Source organism: Prionailurus bengalensis, chromosome D3, assembly GCF_016509475.1.
Source record: "Prionailurus bengalensis isolate Pbe53 chromosome D3, Fcat_Pben_1.1_paternal_pri, whole genome shotgun sequence".
Classification (NCBI taxonomy): Eukaryota; Metazoa; Chordata; class Mammalia; order Carnivora; family Felidae; genus Prionailurus; species Prionailurus bengalensis.
The window spans coordinates 9100005-9113222 of NC_057356.1; the positions used below are offsets into that span (position 1 = coordinate 9100005).

At 47.5% G+C, this 13218-nt stretch overlaps 1 protein-coding gene across 5 annotated transcripts in view; it reads left to right on the top strand.

The window, feature by feature from the left end:
- Window positions 1-13218, top strand: part of CUX2 (cut like homeobox 2) — a 264392-nt gene that overhangs the window by 203041 nt on the left and 48133 nt on the right. The window lies entirely within an intron of this gene.

A 13218-nucleotide genomic window follows, 5' to 3' on the forward strand; every position in this document is an offset into this window, starting at 1 on the left:
TTCTGTTGGAAGAGGGCGATAGTTCCTATCAGGGGCCTCTGGGGGCCAGAGATGCTGTTTCTTGATCTCAGTGTCAATCACAGAGCAGTGAGCAGTTTAAGAACATTGAGCTGTTCACCTAAGACATACAGATACATTTCTGTAAAAAGTTTCCCTTTTCCAAAATGGCCCATCCTATGCCACCTTCTCATTCCTTGACTCAAAAGGAAGCACACAGAAGTGTAGTGATTTGCTTAACAACAGTGGGTCTGGGAGGGGACTCTCTGTGCTAACTCCCTCCACCCAGACAGCCCCCCAGGCCTTTCCGGGCCCCTCCACACAGCCCCAGGAATCCATACTATCTGGTGATTGGGGCTGAGGTTTATGAAGAAGAAAATGAAATCCCAACTAAGCCAAGCCATGGATAAGACAAAATCATTTCTACCCGAGGTCAAGGTTGTTTGTGGAATCTTTGTGTTCGTGGGGTGAGAAGGTCCCTCACTCCATCTGTCGTGGGCAACCACAGTAGCTTGAGTAGTGTCCTCTCAAAATTTACGTCCACCCTGAACTTCAGAATATGATCATATTTGGAAGCAGGGTCTTTGCATATGTAATTAGTTAAGGATCTTGAGATGAGACCATCTGGATATGACTAGCGTCCTTATAGGAGGAAGAGAAGACACAGAGAGACAAGGGAAGAAAGCCAGGTGTAGACAGAGGTACAGGTTGGAGTGATGTGGCCCCAAGTCCAGGAATTCTTGAGGCCACTAGGAACTGGAAGAGGCGAGAAGGATCCTCCCCTGTGGCCCTTCAGTGGGAGCAGGGCCCCGTTGACACCTCAATTTCAGACTTCTGGCCTCCAGAGCTGTGAAAGAGTAAATACCTGCTGCTTCCAGCCACCCAGTTGGTGGCACTTTTTCACGGCAGCCCTAGGCAACTGACACAGCAGTGCTGACTTGAGGCTGTCCCTCATGTCCCATGGTCTAGGAGAAGAGGGAATCCTTCAGCCTGTTTACTCAAAGTGTGGTCCCCCTGCAAGCTGGTTGGAAATCCAGCACCTCAGGCCCCAGTCAGCTTCTGCATTTTCACAAGCTCCCCGAGCCCTGTGAACATGTCAGAGTTTAAAAAGTACTCCCCCTGGGGTGCCTGGGTGGGTCAGTCAGTTAAGCATCTGACTCTTGGCTTTGGCTCAGGTCATGATCTCACAGTCATGGGATCAAGCCCCACATCTTGCTGTGCACTGAGCACTGAGCATGCAGCTTGCTTAAGATTCTCTCCCCCTCTCTTTGCCCCTCCCCTGCTTGCTCTCTCTCTCTCTCTCTCTCTCTCCCCCCCCCCCTCTGTCTTAGATAGATAGATAGATAGATAGATAGATAGATAGATAGACAGTCAGCAAGCACTTACCTGGAAAAGAGATTGTTCTGCCCTCTGTGTGTTACAAGCCCCAAGGAAACAGGTCAACCAGTTCCCCTTCACTGGGGTACAAAGAGGTTGAGTCTGATGCCCGAGGAGCAGCGAGGCTCAGGTCTCAGCACATTCAACAAATATTTCCAGAATGTCTGCTCTGTGTGACAACTTGCCTACACAAGGGAGTCTGTGTTCATTTACTGAGGCTACTGTAACAAGTGGGGGACTTCAAACAACAGATATTTATTGTCTCATAGTTCTGGAAGCCAGAAATCCAAAATTAAGGTCCCTCTAGGGGAGGGGCTCTTCCTTAACCTCTTCCAGCTTCTTGAAGCTCCAGATGTCCCTTGGCTTGTGGCCATATCATTCCAGTTTGTGCCTCTGTCTTCACATGGCCCCTCCTCCATATGTCTGGGTCCCAAACCTTCAGCTCCTTTCTCTTATAAGGACACTGGTCATTGGATTTAGGGCCCACCCAGGTAATCCAGGATGATCTTCTACCAAGATCCTTAACTTAATTACATCTACAAAGATCCTTTTCCCAAATAAGGTCACATTCACAGGCTCCAGGCTTTAGGGCATGGATATATGTTGGGGGCCATCATTCATGTAGAGGCATGTGCATACTACAAACACCCTCCTTGCCCTGGTCCTGCCCTCTAGTCCCAGGAGAGCAGAATGCTGCGTGAGTCTTCTCAATGAGGATGTTTCAGCAGCAAGAATGGCTGAGGCTGGACCATACGGCCCTTAGGGCTCTACACCCACTATGGGGACATGGCTGTGGGGCAAGAGGCCTAGACAGCCATGTCCACAGCCCCAGCAGGTGTCACCCTCACTGAGGACCATACCAGGCATGTGGCTGAGAGGCCCCATTCGTGGCAGGCACTTTGCTTATGTCTCTGCTCTCATCAAAGGTATCTGGAAAAATCATGGGAAAATAAACCCTCTTAATTTCCATCAGTCTTCAGTCTTTAAGGTCCCACAGGCTCCGTGACTAATGACTTTGGAGAGTAACCCACAGCAGACCCCACAGATGTCTCCCAGGAGTTCCCACACAAGGCTCATCCTCTGGGCCTCATATACCTCCCCTGTAGCATCAAGGGCAGCACTGAGACAGGCTTGTTTTCCAGGCTCCGGGCTAGACTCAGGGTGGAATCCTACCTGGACCACTTACTCGCTGGGTGACTGTAGACAAATTAATTCGCCTTCTGAATCTCAGCCTCTTCTTGTAGAAATTGGAGACTGAGCTATTCTCATCATCATGTATGTGTCTGGCTTCCCTAGAAGTGAAATTCTCTAAGCCTGGGACTGAGTCATGCTGAGTTTGTATACCCAGAATCTGGTACCTAGTAAGTACCTAATAATTGTTGAATGAATTAGAAATAAGACTCAGATATAGAAATGGGGGAGGGGAAGAGGCATTTGAATGTAAAGGTGCCTTTTCAACTAAAGCCCTCTGCCTGTCACATGTTGATTTACTCAGCATTTATCAAGTACCTGCCATGTGCCTGGTACTTGCTAGACACTGCAGACCTAGCCATGAGCCTGCAGATGCAAATCCGGCCTTCAGGGAGCTTGCATTCCGGTGGCAGTGGTGACCACATCATCGCTCGAATGATCATCGCTAGTGGCAAACCTCGGGGAGCACCAGCAAGTCTAGTGCTTGAGGGCGAGGAGAGGCTATGGCCCTTGCTTGTCAAAGAGCCGTTAATTCCGGGGTTCACTTTACACAATCACAGGGCCACAGTGCCAGCCAGGGACTGTGAGAGGTCCCAGGACTGGTGCGGAGCTTTCCAGAAGGCCCTCATGCCCTCTTGCCCTCTCCCCAAGGGGTCGTTCCAAGTCTGGTGCTGACTCCACGCGTCTAATTTCCCAAGTCTGCTCCCCAGAAGTGGAGAGGCGGGGGAGACGCACGTCCCTAGCTGTCACTGAGTTGGAGAAAAGGAGCCTTAACTGATGGAGACATACCGTTCGAACGGCCCCTTTAGGGGCTCTAATTCATTTTCGAGACATTTAAGAATAACAAAATGTTTTAATGATTTCTTAGGGGAATTAGGAAGACATATTTTTGTTCTCATTAAATTTTATCCTCAGACACAAGAACCAAATGTCAGATGTGTTTTTGGTGCTCGGAGCTTCCCTGCTCGCTATCCCCCCCCCCACACACACACACTGCTCCAACCCCCTCCAGAAAAATAACACTCCTAGAAAATTTGCCAGGATGCACACTCTCCTGTTTTTATATTTCTTGACAGGCAAATTATTTGTCGAAATACTTTCCACCCCCCTCCAAAGCCACACAAGTCCTGATTCAACATTTTTGTTTTGAATGACTGCTGCCAACACAAATCTTTGGCAGAGAATGCGATATGGCGTGATTGCTCAGCAAGTATTTTGATAAGTGTGCAGCCTGTATGTCTGTAATTACGAAAGAAAACCGTAAATCTTTTGGATATTGTTCACACAGATGTGGCGTGAAGTGAGAAAAAAAGCAGTAAAACGTGTTAAAAGCATAATTAATGTCATTGTTGTGGAGGATGATTTGATTTAAACCTTTCTGACTTCTGTATCGGTGGCGGCTGATTTCTTTATCACGCTCACAGTCACTAGGTACCGACCTGAGCTTCACAAAGCTAACTTGTTAACTGAGTGATTAGTTAAAAGGAAAAGGAAAAAAAAAAGGAAAGAAAGAAAAAAATGAAAAAAAAAGGAAACAAGGAGAGAGCAAGTAAGAGGGCAGGCAGAGGAACACTGCTGAAGAGATAAGAAGAGAGAGGTGAGTGCCCCAAAATGTTTTTTCTGCTTTACTTTGGTTTTTAAAAATCCAGTGCAGGAGATGGCAGCTCCTGACAGGCGTTTCTCTCCCTGCTGCTTCTTTCAGGAGGCAAGTCTGGTCAGCTTAGGTGCTCAAGCTGCAGGGTCACACACAGCTGGGTAGGACTCCCAGCTTGGTGGTTTTGAGCTGTGTGACCTTGGGCAAGGGCCCACACCTCTCTGAGCTCTGATTTCTATGTCTTTAGCAGAAAGATAATACTAGAACCTACTCACCATTTGACATAGGATTCACCATGCTAGGCATGAAAGCATTTGGCAGGGTTTAATAACCAGCCCATTGTAAAGCTGGCATCAGAATGTAAGTTACATGGATCACAGGTCTTTGCTGATAATCTCAAGGCTCTGTCATTTATCGAGGACATGAGGTGAGCAGTTTAGGCAACAGAGTTACTAAGTCTGGAATAGGAAAATGTTTTATGGTGTTTAGGGTTTTAAAAAAATGCTCCCCAATTATAAAAGCCACATATGCACAACTGTCAACTTCAGAAAATACGGAAAGGTAGAAAGAAGGCAAACTACCTACTGGAGAAGCAGTGGGAACACCTCTTCTTTCTGATCTTTTCCCTGCGTATTTTTTCCAAACGGTCGTTCATTCTGCTTGTACCATTTTGAATCATCCTTCCTTTTACTAAACCAACATGAGCATCTGTATTTCCCTGTGTTATTAAAAGTCCTGGGTAGCTTTGGTTCATCGTGTGTAATGGTCTCTTGCGTGACTGTGCTGTAACTTACTGGACCCCCTCTCCAACACTGGGCATTTAGGGTGCTCTGGAATGCACAGCTTACTGGTACTGTGCTGTAGTTCTGAGGACAAGGAAGAAAACTTGGGAAGGAAAATATATCATAGCCACGCATTGACCACAAACCCAGGATCAGTGATCAGAAAGAATAAGAATTTTTTTCTCCTTTTTGATTTATTTTGTGCTCATTCATTTATTAGTTACACTAAATATCTTTTCATATGTTATGAACCACTCATATTCTTTTGTGAATCACCCATTCATGTACATGCAACCCATTTTTCTATCAGATCATTTTCTTAATGATTTGTAGACACTCTTTGTATATTAGGGATAATAACCTTTGTCCTGATAAACATGTCTCCTATCTTTCCCCCTAGTTTGCCTTTTGTTTGTAATCTCTTGTATATGATACATAGCAGGCATTCAAAAAATATTTGCAGAAAGCAGGGAATCTTACCAAACCTTTGCTTTATGGCTTCTGGATTTCATGTCATTCTTTTAAAACCGCTTCTTGATTAAAGGTTATAGGGGCTTTTTTAGTACTTTTGTGATCTTAATTTTTAAAAATATGAATCTGAACCATCTGAAATACAGGTTGATGGAAGTAGTGAAGGAGGTTAAGATTTTAAATGTGCATTTGTCCTAAATGACTTGTTCTACCGCCATCTAGTGGATAAGCCACTTTCACAAATATAGGAAACAAGGATTTTAATGTAATGAGAAACTGTTGTTTCTGCTTGCTCTCACTTCCTTCCCTTTCTCCCTGAATATGCCTCTGCTCACTTGATCCGGTAGGGAACAAGGCCAGATTTTCCCTAAAATGGTAGTTAACTTTAGAAGGTATTACCCCACCATCTCCTGCCACACCTTGGCCCTTGCCACTTCCTCTGTCAGAAGTGCTCTCTCCCCACGGCCACCTGTCTGACTTTCACTACTCCTGGTAACTAAGGACTAGAAGAAGATTAAATGGAAGCATCTGGCATGACGCTGGTACCCAGTAGGTGCTCAATACGTGGCTGTTCCCTTTCAGAAGGAAAGACAGGCATTTCAGCTGTGGCTTTTCACCAGTTCACTCTCTGAGCACCTTCTAGTGCTGAGCCCTATGGGAATTCAAGCTTGAAGCTTCCTCTGCCCTCAGAGACTCGAAATCTGTCAGGGACAACATAACCCAAAGACAGATGGCCAGAACACCCAGCAGAAAAAGGGGTCCAAGGCAGGACAGCCAAAGAAGACACTCTTTGAACTTGGTTCTAAAGCATAAACTACCATCATTGTGTGGCTGTTTCTCGGGTGCTTCCTGTGTGTCAGACAGTGAGCCCAGCCCCCAACAGAAACAAGTTCATGATCCCCAAAGCCCCCTTGGCAGTAGGGACCACCGTCCTGTCCCATTGTGTAGCTGAGAAAATGTAGGCTCAGAGACTTTACCCAAGGTCACACAGCAGAGAGTGGTAGAGCCTAAATCCTGACACTTGGCTCCTAAGCCAGCTGAGGTTTAATTTAAAAATTGATGGGCTGCCTGGGTGGTTCAGTAGGTTGAGCATCTGACTCTTCATTTCGGCTCAGGTCATGATCCCAGGGTCATGGGAGCAAGCCCTGCATCAGGCTCAGCACTGAGCATGGAGCCTGCTTAAGATTCTCTGTCTCTTTCCTCTGCCCCTCTTCTCCGCTCATGCTCTCTCTCTCTCTCTAAACTAAAAATAATAAAAATTAAAAGGATTTGGACAAAACCATTGGAGGTTTGACCTCCAAAGAGAGTGACAAACAGCCAAGTGTCTTTGTTGCCAGTAGATTGGGAGGTTCTAGACTAAGAGGGTGAACCCTTTGCTGAAATGCAATGTGTTACCCGAAAGAGGAACAAGTTAACCCCCAGTGGCCAAGAACTCCTTGTTCTTCTGGCCCCGGGCTCCAAATCCTGGTACTTTCACTGAGGGGAAACGGAGTCACAGAGCTCCAAATTCAGGGAACAGAGTGATGTGAGGAGGAGCACCAGCAGGACTCCAGGCTGACGGACCTGCCTACAGAGCAGGACCAATCCCCCGTTCTGTGCCTCCCATTTCATACTGCACTTGATCCTCTGTTTCCTCATTTGTAAAATATGGATAATGATCTTATCTAATTATAGGCCAGTTGATGCATTTGGAGAGAATGGAGAGCCCTTAGCATGGCGCCTGGCACAGAATAGTAGCCCCATGCAATTCATTGAGCACCTACTGTTTGCCAGGCACTCCACTCACGACCAGGAGCACAGTGTTAAGCAAAACACACTGTCCCTGGGAGGAGGTGGGCACAAAAAACAAACAAACAAACAAAAATACACACTATCCCTGCCTGTCTAGAATTTGTGAAACTCAGGATATGGGAACTTTGTTTTTATTCTAATGGGAATGGCTTTGAGTCCTAGCTCTGCTGCTCCTGGCTGGGTGACCTTGCTTGAGTAACTGGTTCTACCTCTCAGCCTGTCTCCTGTTCTGGAGAAGCACACTTACCTCCTGGTACCTCTGACAGGATTAAGCATGGTGAAGAGTGTAAAAGTCCTGTGAGTGTCTGGCACCTAGTAAGTGCTCAGTAAACAGTAACTGCAGTTATGTTGGTAGTGTTGTGATTACCACCACCACCCCGTGCCAAGAAGGAAGACCTTCTCCAGCCCCTCTGTCCATGCTTAAGCCAGAAGACCCCCAAAGCAGCCGGTGGAGGGAAGAGGGGGTGGGCGGACACATGGCTCACGGCTTCGTGTAAGGGTCCTACGCCCCATCTGCTATGGAAGAGTTAAGATTAAAGGATCAAAGTTAGTCTCGCTGCTGCCGCCAATAGCCTGAGCCTCCCACCCATGCAGGCGCCCAGAGCCTGGGCCCAGATGGGAGAAGGCTTCTGTCTCAAAGATATTTTGGAGGGGCACACGCATACTTCTGCATATATGTGTTTCTAAACAGCCTCTCGGACAGCCTTCGCGGCTCCAGCTTTCCTAAAAAAAGCTCCGAATGCCACTTTCCTTCAGATGGACACAGTGGGAGGAATGAGACAGCTTTTCCTATCTCCCCGGCTCTCCCCCCGCCAACCCCATAGACACTTTCCGAAAAAACACCAACAGCATCAGCTAGTGGTAGAAGATGGAATAGATGATGTTTTAACCATCTCCTTCAACAACGCCTTTGGAAAGCCTGGTGTGGTATTAAAATATTACAGATCCGTTGACAGTATTCTCTAAGGGGTTAGATCCGACGTAACCAAAATGAATTAGTCATTCTATTAAGCAGTTGATGCATAAAGAGCAGGTTGATGGCTGTAAGACAAAGGCACCCCACTTCCTGACGACGTTCCCCCTCCCTGCACGCCCGCCAGGACCTGCCCCCTCGGATGGTTCACATTTGATCTTCTGTGTCTGCCAGCGTGCTCAATTAATCCAAAAGACTTGTTGTAGTCAAACATTTCTGATTCTGGGTCCCCTGTTTTGGGCTTTTTCATTCAGGTTGGATCTAGGGCCGTTTGATTCCCAATGCCGCTGCCCTCATCTATATATCGACTGTCTGTATGTCGCAGGAGTGAAGTGGGGAGTCCCGGCCCGGCTCTGGGCAGCTGCGTGTCTTGGCTGAAAGGTCTCGGGTGGAAGTGCTGAGCCCGGCAGAAACCGGGGCTCCCTGGCTCCAAAGGAGGAGTTGTGGGGATGTTTTGTCACTTTCCCGGACACCAGGGTATGAGGCTTGCCAGATGCCAGAGAGGGGGACACAGGTCGCTTTGGAGATTGGGGGCTGGGTGGGACCCAGTGCTTCTTCCCCAGGTGAGGTCGCTTGACATAGGGAGCAGCTTCAGTGTACCTGGCACAGCACTGAAACTTTGAACACATAGCGTGCCAGCTGTCACCTTCCTACTTCCTTCTAGATGAAGTTTTCGTCAGGTGCCAGAGCATCTTAAACACCTATGGAATGCCTGTGAATCTCCCCTTTTAACCAAGGGAGATCCAGCCTTGGGCTCACGGCCTTGGGTAGAAATGGCATCTAACTAGAATTTAACAACATCAGTTTTCTTGTTTGTTTTCTATGTGTTTATTTTTTTAAGTTTTTATCTGTTTATTTATTTATTTTTAGTAATCTCTATACCCAGCGTGGGTATAGAGAACTCATGACCCCGAGATCAAGAGTTGCATGCTTTTCTGACTGAGCCAGCCAGGCGCCCCCTCTTTATGTTTATTTTTTATGATTTAAAGCACCTCCTGGTTATGATGCAGGGTCCCAATTATGTTTACAATAATGTAACAGGGTATTCCTTTAAAGTATTTTTAAGTTAAAAAACACTGAGTTACAGGAGCGCCTGGATGGTTTAGTCTGTCGGTTAGGTGTCCGACTCTTGATTTTGGCTCAGGTCATGGACATCCCAGGGTCGTGGGATCAAGCCCCGTGTCAGGCTCCATGCTGAACGTGAAGCTTGCTTGAGATTCTGTCTCTCTGGACGCCTGGGTGGCTCAATTAAGCATCTAGGTTTGGCTCAGGTCATGATCTCACGGTTCGTGGGTTCGAGCCCTTCATCAGGCTCTCTGCTTCGGATCCTCTGTCTCCCTCTATCTCTGCCCACCCCCCCCCTCAAAAATAAATAAACATTTTTTAAAAAGATTCTTGGGGCACCTCAGTGGCTCAGTTGGTTAAGTGTCTGACTTTGGCTCAGGTCATGATCTCACAGTTCATTGAGTTCAAGCCCCGCGTGAGGCTCTGTGCTGACAGCTCGGAGCCTGGAACTTGCTTCTGATTCTGTCTCCCTCTCTCTCTGCTTCTCCTCTGCTCACACTCTGTCTCTGTCTCTGTCTCTGTCTCTCTCAAAAACAAACATTAAAAAAAAGATTCTCCCTCTGCCCCTCTCCCCTACTCATTCTCTCTCTTAAAAAAAATTTTTTTAATTAAAAAAAAATTAAAAATTCTGAGTCACATAAGGACGAACGTTAGGTTGGTAATCTTTTAGGGGCAGGTGGATGCAGCAGTTGTGAAGTGAGTATGCCAGTGCCTGGCATTTGGATTGCACTAGGTTTAAATTCAGCTCCGCCTTTTTCTAGCTTGGTGACCTTACTAGGCCTCAGTTTTTTCATCTGGAATATGGGGATATAAGCATCCCTCAGGTGATTGTTTTGATGATTAAATGAGATGTAAATATATGTAAAGCGCCTGGCATACCTGAGTGGAGAGGTGAGGAAATATCAGTTCCCTGGAGCTTCTGACTAAAGATACTGGCAGGGCGTCTTGTCTACCCCATGTCCTAGCTTCCCAGATATGGGTGCCCCACCCATTCCAGGATTGATGGTAGCTGGAATTTGGGGAACAAAGACCAGAAACTAGTGTTTGGAGAGCCAGAGCCTGCTCTGAACCCACCTACCACCCTCGGCAGCAACACGCAGACCAGCCTACAGGGAAGGGGGGTGAAGCTGGCACCGAAAGTCCCCAGACATTGCCAGCCTCTCTCAGCCCCACATTCTCATCTGTAAAATGGGTCAGTTGTTGTGAAGGTCGAGCTAAGTTGTGTTTCTAGGAAAGTAACTGGGGCAGGGGGCAGCTGGTCATAAGGGTCTACTACCCTTTCTCAGACTAATGGGGCCTGTATCTCCCGGTGCTTCCTCATTCCCTTCGAGGTTCTGTTCAAACGTCCACTCCTTCAAGAAGCCTTCCCTGACCAGCCTGCCTCAGTTAGCACCATTCCCCCACCACACATGTCAGGCCACTCTCTGCCCTGACCCTGCCTTATTTTTCTTCTCTACCCACTTACTGCCATTGGTTTATTTGTCCTTTGTCCATCTCTCCTCTCTAGAACGTCAACCCCAGGAAGGCAGAAATTCCCTCTTATTCACTGCTCTATCTCCAGGGCTCGGAAACTTCCCTGGCAGACAGCATATGCTCAGAAAACAATTGGCAAGTGAAGTAATAGTGTCTGACACATAGTAGGTGCTCAGTAAAAATGTACTGGTGAGGGGCGCCTGGGCGGCTCAGTCGGTTAAGCATCCAGCTCCTGACTTCAGTTCCGGTCATGACCTCACGTTTCTGCTCTGGCAGTGTGGAGCCCGCTTGGGATTCTGTCTCTCTCTCTCTCTCTCTCTCTCTGCCCCTCCCCCGCTCACGTGCTCTGTGTCTCTCAAATAATCTTTCCAAAAAATGTAGTTATGAATATATGGCTGCATTAGAAACTATTCGTTTCCTGTTGTTGCTATAGTAAATAACCACAAACTTAGAAGCTGAAAACAACCTGCATTTACTGAGCACCTACTATGTGAAAAGCCATAGCAGGGCCCCAAGGGGAAAGAGAAGACTGAGGAATGAAAGCAAGATGCCCCCAGTTCCCCGCGACTGTCAGGTTCTCTGAGGAACCTCTTCCAAACATTTTAAAGATCTGTTGTCACTTCTCTCTCTTTCAATTTGTGTTTGTAAGAGCAGCCAGTGACATTTAGCTGATGGATCGAACCATGCTGTTGGATAAAGTAAGCGGGAAACCCTTGGATTTGCCAGCCACCACAGCCAAGCCTTTTACCTACGTGTAATTTGGCAATCTTCCAGTCGTCTGGATGCTAGTAATTTTTTTCCTCCCTAACTCAACCCCCAGCAGTACAGCTCAGGGCTCTGTGATTTCTCCCAGATCGGGGAGGTGGGAAGAAATGGGTTTCCCACACACCGTAAAATCTCAGAATTCCCACTATGCACCAGCAGGGAGGAAATAAAGGGTAGGAGATGCCCAGGGAAGTATGACACCATCATTGCTGTGTGCTTTTCAGACACAGATCCTCCTGAAGCCATAGCCCAATGCCTCCACAGTTGGGGCGGATAAACCCGCAGGAGAGTGAGAGCCCGGGAGCTGCTGCTTCCTCTTACACAATGGGCTTGTTCCCTGGGTGCCAGGTGAAATGGGTACAGCAGGAGGGAAGTACTACATTTAGACTTGAGTGAGGACTTCCTTCCTTTGGGACTTGGAGTCTGGGCAGCCCCTCAGTCCTGACTCTCTCACAGTTGGTATCCAGTCAGTTACCATGTATTATGGGTTGAATTGTGTGCCCCAAAAAGACATGTGGAGGTCTTAACCTCTGGTACCCATGAATGTGACCTTATTTAGAAACAGGGACTTTGCAGATATAATCAAGTTAAGAAGGGGTCGTTAGGTGGACCCTAATCCAGTATGCTGGTGTCCTTAGAAGAGGAGAGAAAGAGACACAGAGGAGAAGGCCACATGATGACAGAGCCAAAGCCAAGGAGCTACAAGCCAAGGATTACCAGCAACACCAGAAGCTGGGAGAAAGGCATGGAACAGATGGAGAGAGCACAGTTCTGTCAACAGACTTGGGATTTCTGTCCTCCAGAGCATGATGTATTAGTTTTCTGGGGCTGCCATACCAAATCACCACAGACTATGTAGTAAAGCCACGGAAATGTACACTCTCAGTTCTGGAGGCCAGAAGTCCAAAATTGTTGGCAGGGTCAGTTCCTTCTGGAGACTCTGAGGGAGAACCTGTTCCACTTGTCTCTCCTACTTCTGGTGGTAGCAGGCCACCCTGGGCTGGTAGACGCTTCACTTCAATCCCTGCCTCCGTCTTCTCTGTGTGTCTCTCTCTCTGTCGTCTTTTCTTTGGAGGACACCAGTTATTGGATTAGACAACCCTAACCCAGTGGACCTCATCTTAACTTGAGTTCTTCTGCAAAGACCCTATTCTAAATAAGGTCAAGTTCAAGGGGCACCTGGCTGGTTCAGTCAGTAGAGCACACGACTCTTGATCTTGGAGTTGAAAGTTTGATCCCCATTTTGGGTGTAGAGATTACTTAAAACATAAAGTCTTTAAATAAGGTCAAGTTCCAAAGTTCTGGATGGACATGAATTTGGAGGGGACACTATTCAACCTAGTACCCTGATAGGAAAAACTATCAGTTCCTCCCGTCTGCCTCTGGAATCTGAACACTCTCCCCCCTTCCGCCACCTCCCTGATCTCAGCTGCTTGGACCTTCACAGTTGCCTCCCCTCTGGCTCCCTCTACAGCTGATTTTTCACACAGCAGCTTGGATGAGCCTTTGAAAAAGGCACATGGAACATGTCACTTTCCACTGTCCTTAGGATAAATCCCCATCCATATCCTTGTGACTGGGATATCAGTTATACACAGACAAGGCATCACCGTGCCCCCGACAGATGCTCAACAAGCTCGTGCCGAGTGAAGCCTGTACATGGACTTGTATGTACCCCACCCCCACCCCGTGAGCTCTGCCCACTCCAGACTCATCACTGGACAATGCCAGCACCATAC